This window comes from Sciurus carolinensis, chromosome 17, assembly GCF_902686445.1.
Source record: "Sciurus carolinensis chromosome 17, mSciCar1.2, whole genome shotgun sequence".
In the NCBI taxonomy this organism is placed as follows: Eukaryota; Metazoa; Chordata; class Mammalia; order Rodentia; family Sciuridae; genus Sciurus; species Sciurus carolinensis.
Window position 1 is genome coordinate 9,848,352 of NC_062229.1, and position 10,956 is coordinate 9,859,307.

Consider the following 10,956-nt stretch of genomic DNA (forward strand, 5'->3'; position numbering starts at 1 on the left):
CTTTGGTTTTATTTGCCATGTCCTGCAAATTCATCCTTGGTTGTAACCCCAGCATTTTATCCCCTCTACCTAATATGGGATGACTTCAGTTTAGCAATACATTTTATATGGACCAAGTATTCTAAATGTCTACATACTTAGACTCTTCCTCTCATATACATCTATATATACCTGCCATTTGGGATCCCTCAAAATACCTTCCATAATTTATCAATGTACAGCTAAAGAGTATACTTTTCTCCCATGTCCATTAAGTGTGTATTAACCTTTTTTTTAAATCAAGTCCAATGTTCTGATAGAAGATAAGGTGGGTAGGGGCTAAGATATTCCCAATGACCTTACCTCTTTGTTTTATGCCCTTGTGTAACTCCCATTGTGTATGGAATGAACCTAGTGGCTCTCTTTCAGCAATGAGAACTTGGAAGAAGAGATGGGAAGTTACTCTTGGGAAAAGAGTGAAAAGAATAATGCTGTGGAAAACAGCATGGAGTTTCCTAAAAAATTAAAAATAGTACTACCATATTATTCTGCAATCCATCTGCTGGATATGCATCCAAAGGAAATGAAATCCATCTGTTGAAGAGATGTCTGCACTCCTGTGTTTACTGAAGCACAATTCATAATAACTAAGGAATGGAAATAACCTAAGTGTCCATGAATGGATGAATGGATACAAAAAATGTGGGACATACACACATGAATACTACTCAGCCATAAAAGGATGCCTTTCTACTATTTGAGACAAACTGGATGGAACTATAAGTCAGCTAAGTAAATAAGCCAGACTCAGAAGACAAGCACCACCTGATATCACTCATCTGTGGAAGCTAAAAAGTTGGTCTGATACAAGTGGACAGTAGCATGGTAGTTATCAGAGACCTTGAGAGTAGGAGGGAGTGATGGGGAAAGATTAATTAAGGAGTGTTCTAGTTTGATAGTAGCAAATAAAATATATACTGTAATATTTTAAAGCTAGAAGAAACAATTTTAAATATTTTCATCACAAAGAAATGATAAATGTTTGCTGGGCAAGGTGGCACATTCCTGTAATTCCAGCTGGTTGGGAGGCTGAGGCAGGAAGATAGTGAGTTCAAGGCCAGCCTCAGCAAAAGCAAGGTGCTAAGCAACTCGGTGAGACCCTGTCTCTAACCAAAATACAAAATAGGGCTGGGAATGTGGCTCAGTGTTTGAGTGCCCCTGAGTTCTATCCCTGGTACTTCTCCCTCCAAGAAAAAGGGAAAGAAAAAGGAAATGATAAATGTTTGAAGAGATAGATATGTTTACTATGATTCAAGCATTACATAATGTATACCTGAGTCAAAGAGTACTTGGTATTCCATAAATATGTACAATTTTTATGTATTGGTTAAAAATTTAAAAAGATTAATATAAAGAATATAGATAAATGCATTCTACTGTCATGTACAAGAAATTAGAACAAATGAAAAAAAATTTTAAAAGAATATAGCTTCTTCCTGCTGTTCCTGGAGTGTTTAAATGAAGTATGTTATCAAAAACTTATGTAACGGGGGTGAGGGGCTTGGGGGGGTAAGAGAAGAATGGAGGAACTTTAGATTTAGAATGTAGAGGGAAATGAGAGGGAGGAGGGGGTGGGGGTATGAAAGATGATGGAATGAGACAGACATCATTACCCTATGTACATGTATGATTACATGAATGCTATGAATCTACATCGTGCACAAGTATAGAAATGAAAAGCTGTACCCCATTTGTGTACAATGAATCAATATGCAGTCTGTAAAAATTAAAAAAACTTATGTAAACATCAGTGGTTTTGTAATGTATCAATGTAATTTCATTAGAGAAAAAAGAACCAACATTCAGTTGGATTAGTAAAAAAATCCATACATCTTCAATACATAAAATACCAACCCAATAAAAGGGAAAAATAAATTGAAATAAGAACTTCTCCTTAGAGAAAAATAGTAATGAAAATAGTGTAAGATTCTTGAAACAAGAAATCTAATTCTCCTTATATTTTCTGATTAATACAGTGGATTGACAGATATCAATTCCCATACTCTGTTGTTATGGTGAAGAAAAAGTAGTCTGAGTTTTACATAAAGATCCAACAACTTGGAAGTCAGAAAGGAAGAGTATAGGTGAGTTTCCTCCTGAAAACTTTCCCAAGTACTTGTACTTTTCTCTTTTTCTGTTTCCTTTAATATTAACAAGTCCTCAGAGACTGAATTAATGCGGGTCAATTGTCTAATTAGGTACTTTGTGCACTGAGCCTCCACGGTTGCACAGTTGAAACAATTAACTGGTGCTCTAGACCTTTACTTTGCCAGTTCCAGTGCTGTTGTCTTCATGAGCATCTTCATAAACTTGAGTCGTTTTTCAAGTCCCGAGTACAGAGCCTGAGGTTTTACCACACACCAAGCAGGAGAGAGCACTGGATCCATGCTCCTTGGTGATGCCCCAGCAGAAACGTGGTGGTACTCAGTAAGTGTTGTGGGAGATGGTGGAAGGAGGAGACACTGTCAGGAACATCTTCTCTTCACTGGGCAACATGACAGTTGGGATGATACCAATAGGAAACATTTCAGCTCAGAGGACTAAGTTTATGTTCTGGGATGGGGTACAGGAATTCTCTTTCTAAGTTCTGCTTTCTTCCTAGACTGATTCTAGCTCCTGTAGGCATCTCCCTCATGTTACTAGTCAATGAACCTTGCCTTCATGGGAAGGATTAGCATGAAATTCTTTTAACCTGGGTTAAGAAGACTGATTTTCAAACCTGGTTTGGGGCATATCTTCAGGTGCTAAATTATTCATTTGTAAATAATAGATTCATGATAAAAAAGTGATATTACCAGGACACTATGGAATGCAAAATAAAGCAAAGCCAAATAACAATAACAAAGAGCAAAAGCAAAAAACAAAAAACCCTACCCAAATGGAAAATAGCAAAAGTGGTCTCACATGTAGGATGTTTTCGTATGTTTGTGTGGGGTTGTTGATATAGATAACTCTGTATAAAATAAAACATTGCAGAAATGTTTCCTAAATTTATTATTGTTTAATTATTGACAAGATGCACACGGTACTCTAGTGTGTGTGATCAGTGATGCTTTGTGGTTATGTGCATATTCATCAAAATTTGAAGTCCACTAAAGCCAAGGCTAGGGCTAAAAAATGGTTTTGAAAAGACAATCTACATATTTGAAAGAAACCCTATTTCTGTGAAGGAATGAAATCTTAAAGTGAAAGAATTATGAAAATCCATGGATTTAACTGACAAATAAAAGTGTCTTGTCATTATGGATCTTCAACTTTTTTTGAATTCCAATAACATGGTTTTAGCTCTCACAGAGTGTTTATAAATATTCTGCATCCAGGAAATTTGTATCAATGTCTTAGAATAAAATAGGCTATGTTTGACAGTTTTCCAATTACCTTTAATTAGAATGATTTTTTTCTTAATGAAGGAAGGATTTTTTAATTTTTCATTTTGTTTATTTTTATTTTTATTGTTTTCTTTTTAGTTATGACAGTAGAATCCATTATGATATAATTAAATGAGGATTCACTGAGCTATTTTCATATATATACATAAGAAAATTATGTTAGACTCATTCTACTGTCTTTCTTATTCCTCTCTCTTCTCCCTTCCCTCTATTCTCCTTTTTCTAATCTATTGAACTTCTCTTCTTCTCCCCATTGTATTGTGGTTTAGCTTCCACATACCAGCAAAAACATTTGACCTTTGGTTTTTTGGGGTTGGCTTATTTCACTTAGCATGATAGATCCCAGATCTATCCATTCAATGTTATAAGCTTATTCTTGTTTATGGCTGAGTAATATTCCATTGTGAATATATCCCACAATTTCTTTATCCATTCATCTGTGAACGGTACCAAGGCTGGCTCCATAGCTCAGCTATTGGGAATTGTGCTGCTATAAACATGTTTTTTTTTTTTTATTGACTGAAAAGAGTTGACTGTGTTTTGCTGTGAAAATGGAGTCTTGTCTGTTCTCAATCTTGTAACACTCTTTACTGGACTGTCTCTAATGTAAATGTTATTGAAAGAGATGAAGAACAACAACAAGAAAATCAACTAGGAAAGCATTCAAGAATGTGGGATTTGTAATTGGGTGCAGGGTGCAGCCTGTAATGCCAGCAACTCAGTAGGCTGAGGCAGGAGGATTGTGAGTTCAAACCCAGCCTCAGCAACTTAGCAAGGACCTAAGCAACTCAGTGAGACCCTGTCCCTAAAATATATATATATATATATATATATATATATATATATATATATATATATATATATATATATATAATGAGGCTGGTTAAGTGCCCCTGGATTCAATCTCTGGTACAAAAAAAAAAAAAAAAAGAAAAAAAAGGAATTTGTTTGAGACAAATCAGAACTATCACCATGTGTGTATGGTCAAATGTGAAGTCTGCAAAAGACAATTGCTTTGTTTAAACTATAGATACAGTTCTAGGAGATGATATACTCATTTCATTTTTTTCTAACTTTTCATTTTCAAAAGTTGTCCAAAGAATATAGAACCACAAACTGTAACACGTGTCTCAGAATTTCATCTCATGAGTCTCCCAGATTATCTTGGACTGCAGCCCATCCTCTTTGGACTGTTCCTGTCCATGTACCTGGTCACAGTGCTTGGGAACCTGCTCATCATCCTGGCTGTCAGCTCTGACTCCCACCTCCACACCACTATGTACTTCTTCCTCTGCACCTGTCCTTGGCTGATATATTTCTCATCTCTACCACGGTCCCAAAGATGATTGTGGACATCCTAACTCACAGCAGAGGCATCTCCTTTGTGGGCTGCCTGACACAGATGTCTTTTTTGATCCTTTCTGGATGTATGGATGGTATGCTTCTGACTGTGATGGCCTATGACCGTTTCGTGGCCATCTGTCACCCCCTGCATTACTCAGTCATTATGAACCCTCGCCTCTGTGCGCTCTTAGTTTTGGTGTCTTTTTTGTTTAGCCTTTTAGACTCCCAGCTGCACAATTTGGTTGCCTTGCGATCTACCCACTTCAAGGATGTAGAAATTTCCAATTTCTTCTGTGACTCTTCTCAAGTTCTTAATCTTGCCTGTTCTGACACTTTCACCAATAACATCATAAAGTATTTTGTTGGTGCCATGTCTGGTTTTCTTCCCATCTCTGGAATTTTCTTCTCTTACTGTAAAATTATTTCTTCTATTCTGAGAATCCCATCAACAGGTGGGAAGTACAAAGCCTTTTCCACCTGTGGATCTCACCTGTCAGTTGTTTGCTTAATTTATGGAATAGGCATTGGAGTGTACCTTGGATCAGCTGTGTCACAATCTCCCAGAAAGGAAACAGTGGCTTCAGTGATGTACACTGTGGTCAGCCCTATGCTGAACCCCTTCATCTACAGTCTGAGGAACAGGGACATTAAAAGTTCCCTGAGGAGGATCCACAGCAGATCAGTCTAATCTCAGGACCTCTGGCATCCATTTGGAATGTTGTTTGGAAAATACAATAAAGCCAAACATCTAGTCCAGTAAATTCTGCCTCCTTGGAGATATTGATTTTATAGTTTAATGACTATTTATTACATTTCATAATAGAATAGTGGTTACTGCATTTGGTGGGAGAGGGGAAGGGAGTTTTAAAAAAATGGGTACATTTTCAGTTTGTGAAGATGAAAAATTCCTGGATATGGATGGTGGTGATAGTTGCACAAGCACATGAATGTGATTAAGGCCACTGATCTGGATAGTTAACAATGGTTAAGAAGGTTCACATTTTGTTCTCTATATTTGACAGCTGCACACAATGACAATAAAAGGCACATGGTGCTTGAAAAAAAAGTGAAAGAAATGAACATTATACATGAGCTTGCTCATTAGGAGAGGACTCCAAATTCTTTCATTGTCATTCATTTTCTTCTTCTCCTCTACCTCTTCCTCCTCTTCCTCCTTCTTTAATCATTAATATTGAGAAGTGCTTTATTTGGGGGATAAATTGGGTCAAACTAGGAAATATGAGTTCTGTGCATTGAGCCTCCAGGGTTATATAATATTCAACAATGAGTCTGTTCTTTGGACTTTTTGGTCTGACAGCTCCAATTGGGTGACTTCCACACCTGTGTCTCCTCCTCCCATGGTTGTTTGCATTACAAAGCTCTTTTGTGACATTGATAATATCAATCCTGAGGATGGAACCTGAATCTTCACTGGGAATCAGGCAGCCAAGGGCCATTGCAGCTGTAGTCCTTGAAACACAGAGACCCAGCTAAACCCAGTAAGTGCTGAGAGAGGCAGGCATGGAAGGACTGCCAGGGCAGATTTTTATTAATCACCATCCGGTCAGATGTGGCAGTTTATGTGACTGGGTGGTAGGATGCAATACATAAAATTCCAACTGTGAGGGCCATGACGTCTATGTTCATGGTTGTGTTGGAGTCCCAGAAATCTCAGAGTATTTCTTTCCTTCCACATTGATTCTTTCATTTCTGATTCCCAAGAACAACACTTTGCTTGCCACAGAGGAGGTATTAAACATAAAAATCTCAGTTACACATTGAGTTTACCCTTCCTTGGTTCAAAAAGTGGCCCATAATCAGTGTGGCTTCCATACACTTGGCACTTTCTTGTCTGTACTTCCTTCCCTTTCAGGGATGTTGCATAGAATTTGAGACAAAGTGCCTGTGATCCCATTTAGTTGTATTGGCAACATGTAGCATTTCAAAGACCATTGCAGAAATCTTCATAGGATTAAAAAAAAAAAAAAAAAAACAAGCAGAAAGAGAAGGGATCAGGTACATCTTATTTCTTGAACTGAGACACGTTTTAGAGTTTCACATCATTCTGGCTCCAGTCCCTTTATTTTTTGGTGCTTTAAGCATATTTTGTTTTATAGTTTAAAAAACCATTTGTTCTAATTAGTTATACATGACAGTAGAATATATTTTGACACATCATACATAAATAGAGTATAACTTCTCATTTGTCTGGTTGTACATGATGTAGAGTTACACAGGTCATGTAATCATATGCACATAGGGTGATTATGTCTGATTCATTCTACTGTCATTCCTATCCCCATAACCCCTCCCTCCCTTCACTCCTTTGTGCTTAGTCCAAAATACCACTATTCTTCCCCAACCTTATTGTGAATTAGTATTCCCATATCAGGGAAAACATTTGTTTGGTCTTTGGGTTTTTGGGATTGGTTTATTTCACTTAGCATAATATTCTTCAGTTCCATCCATTTGCCTGAAAATGTCATCATTTCATTCTTCTTTAAGGCTGAGAAATATTCGATCATGTACATATAACACATTTTCTTTATCCATTCATCTGTTGAAAGGCATCTAGGTTAATTCTATAGTTTAGCTATTGTGAATTGAGCTACTGTAAACAGTGATATGGCTGTGTCACTGTAGTATGCTGATTTTAAGTTCTTTGGGTATAAACTGAGGCGTTGGGATGACTGTGTCAAACGGTGGTTCCATTCCAAGTTTTCTGAGGAATCTCCATACTGCTTTCCAGAGTGGTTGCACCAATTTGCAGCCCTATCAGCAATGTATGAGTGTATCCTTTCCCCCCCACATCCTCACCAACATTTGTTGTTGCTTGTATTCTTGATAATTGCCATTCTGACTGGAGTGAGATGGAATCTTAGTGTAGTTTTGATATGCATTTTTCTAATTGCTAGAGATGTTGAACATTTTTTCATACATTTGTTAATCGATTATATTTCTTCTGTGAAATTATCTATTCAGTTGCTCCAGTCTATTTTGACAATTGTATTCATCAATAAACCTGCTCTTTTCATAATGACTGCTTTATTTTTAATTTTATTTTATTAGTGTATTATTTATGTATGCAATACTGGAATTCATTTTGACATGATCATATGAGCATGATTATAATTTGCTCCACTTCAGTCCCCATTACTTCCCCTTTTCTTTTCTCCCTCCCCCATATTCCTTCCTCTACTCTACTGGTCTTTCTTCTATTTATTTATATTTTCTTTTTTAAATTAGTGTTTTATAGATATAAAGATGAAATTCACTGTAGTACATTCGTATTTGTACATAGCATAGTTTGCTTAATGTCATTCCACTATTCCTCTCTTTCCTATTCTTCCTCCCTTTCCCTGAACCCCCTTTATATTTATTTATTTTTAGTGGTCCTGGGGATTGAACCCAGAGGCGCTCTCCACTGAGTACATCCCCAACCCTTTTATTTTTTTACTTTGAGACAGTGTCTTGCTAATTTGCCAAGACTGGCCTTGAACTTGTGATTCTTCTGCATAGGCTTCCCAAGTGAGATTATAGGTGTATACCCTGTGCCTAGCTAAATGCTTTATTTAAGAAAAATCTATATTGGTCAAATGTTTATTAACCTCTAAGCTTCCTTTATATACTACGCATGTCATAGAGATTAGTGTTATTCTGTTTCCATTAATCAGAGAGGTGGAGAGATTTGCACACATCCTGCATATAGTAGCAGGTCAATAATACAAGACTAAAATGTGGGTTTCCTAATTCCCATCCCAGGGTACTGTCTCTTCTACTAGAAGCATGTGGTAATATTTCCCATAGAAGATGCTTTTTCTTCATGATTTATCATGAAGGGATTATTAATATGCTCTGCAAATCTTTTTATGATATATGGTAAGGATGTAGTTGGCAATGAATATTTATTGTGACAACAAAGACAGATGATTAGTAATAAAATTGAGCATGCATCAACTATTGTAATTCAAGCAATCATCCTTTACCCACATGGTATTTGGAAATTCTCACTTGTCTGACATGAACAGAGGCACAAGAATTTTGAAGTGATTGTCATATTTATAAACTGACAAATAGTGTATCTCCCTCAGGTAATGCCATGTACCTGTTAAAGCATTTGAAGTTGATGTATGTGCTTACATCACCACATGTTGATGTAAACTAGTATGTTTCAGGGGCAATAGATTTTCTGTTGTAAACTACTTAGATGAGCTTTAGGTACTTCATAGGTAAGTTTTTTTTTTCTTGGTACTGGGGATTGAACTCAGGGGCACTTGACCACTGAACCATATCCCCAGCCCTATTTGTGTATTATTTAGAGACAGGGTCTCACTGAGTTGCTTATGCCCTCGCTTTTGCTGAGACTGCTTTTGAAATTATGATCCTCCTGCCTCAGCTTCCCCAGCTGCTGGGATTACTGTGCCTTTCAGGTAAGTTTTAAGATACAAATTTTAATTTATGAATATTAATTATATTCATTAAATGGGATTCAGTGCGATATTTCCACACAGGCATATAGTGTGCACTAATCAACTAAACAATTCCAATCACCCTTACCTCAACCCTTTTACCCTTCCCAATGTTTAGCAATCACTATTATATTTCCACGTTACTTTTTTTTTTTAGCTTCCACATAAGAGAGAGAACATACGGTATTTGTCATTCTCTGTCTGACTTCTTTCACTTAGCACAATGTTCTCAATTCCATCCATTTGGCTTGAGTTAAATGGATTTTATTCTTTCTTAGGGTAGAATAATATTCCACTGTGGATATCTGTACCACATTTTCTTTATCCACTCATCTGTTGATGGACACCTAGACAAATTGCATATCTTAGCTATTGGGAGTAGTGCTACAATTAACATGGGCATGAGGGTATATATTTGGTATTCTGATTTCTTTTTCTTCGTATCTGTTTCTTTTCCTTTGGATACAGAGGTGAAGTAACTGGATCAACTGGCTCATATGGTAGATTTATTTTTTACTCTATCCATTAATACATAAATCAATAGAGACATGGAAACACTGAGAGGAAAATCTACCTGTTGAATTCCATGACAGTGCTCACCTTTGGGGGACAGGTGTATAGGAGAATGTAATCATGCAGAGATGCCCAGAACACAAACTTTCCATATGATAATTCAAATCAATATAAAATATTAGGTCTGAAGTAAATGTTAACTTTTTATACTTTAATAAGTAAGTATGTATTATTTACAAGAGAAATAATTAAATTTTTTCCTATTTTTTTTTTTTTTGTCTTAGAAATTTTATTGATCCTGGGGAAAGGGAAGGGTGAGTTATTAATACTACTAACAGCATTTTCTCATTTCTATTTTTAGGTACACATTCTTTTTTATTAGTGCATTTAATTATATAGAATAAGTGGTTTCACTGTGGCATGTTCACACGTGCAAATAACATCCACCTCATCATCACCCTCCCTTACGCTCTCCTCCCCCTTTTCTCTAGTGCTCTCTCTGCTACTTTCATATGTCCCCCACTCTTGATTCCACATATGAGGGTAAACATGTACCACTTGTCTTTCTGAGTCTTTCTTTAATTAATTAATTAATTATTTATTTATTTTTATTGTAAACAAATGGGACACTTGTTGTTTCTGTTTGTACATGGAGTAACGGCATACCATTTGCGTAATCATACATTTACATAGGGTAATGATGTTTGATTCATTCTGTTATTTTTTCCTTCCCCGACCCCTCCCATCCCTCTTTTCACTCTATACAGTCCCTCCTTCCTCCATTCTTGCCCCCGTTCAACCCCCCATTATGTGTCATCATTTGGTATCAGTGAGATCATTCAACCTTTGGATTTTTGAGATTGGCTTATCTCACTTAGCATAATATTCTCCAATTTCATCCATTTGCCTGCAAATGACATAACTTTATTATTCTTTATAGCTGAGTAATATTCCATTGTTTGTATATATATATATATATATATATATATATATACACCACAGTTTCTTTATCCATTCATCAATTGAAGGACATCTAGTTTGGTACCACAGTCTGGCTATTGTGAATTGAGCAGCTATGAACACTGATGTGGCTGTATCTCTGTAGTATGCTGATTTTAAGTCCTTTGGGTATAGGACAATGAGTGTGATAGTTGGGTCAAATGGTGGTTCCATTCCAAGTTTTCTAAGGAATCTCCATACTG

At 36.4% G+C, this 10,956-nt stretch overlaps 1 pseudogene; it reads left to right on the top strand.

Annotated features, from left to right (window-relative positions):
* Window positions 1-2,437: 2,437 nt before the first annotated feature.
* Window positions 2,438-5,460, top strand: LOC124968000 (putative gustatory receptor clone PTE01; annotated as a pseudogene).
* The last annotated feature ends 5,496 nt before the right edge of the window (window positions 5,461-10,956 follow it).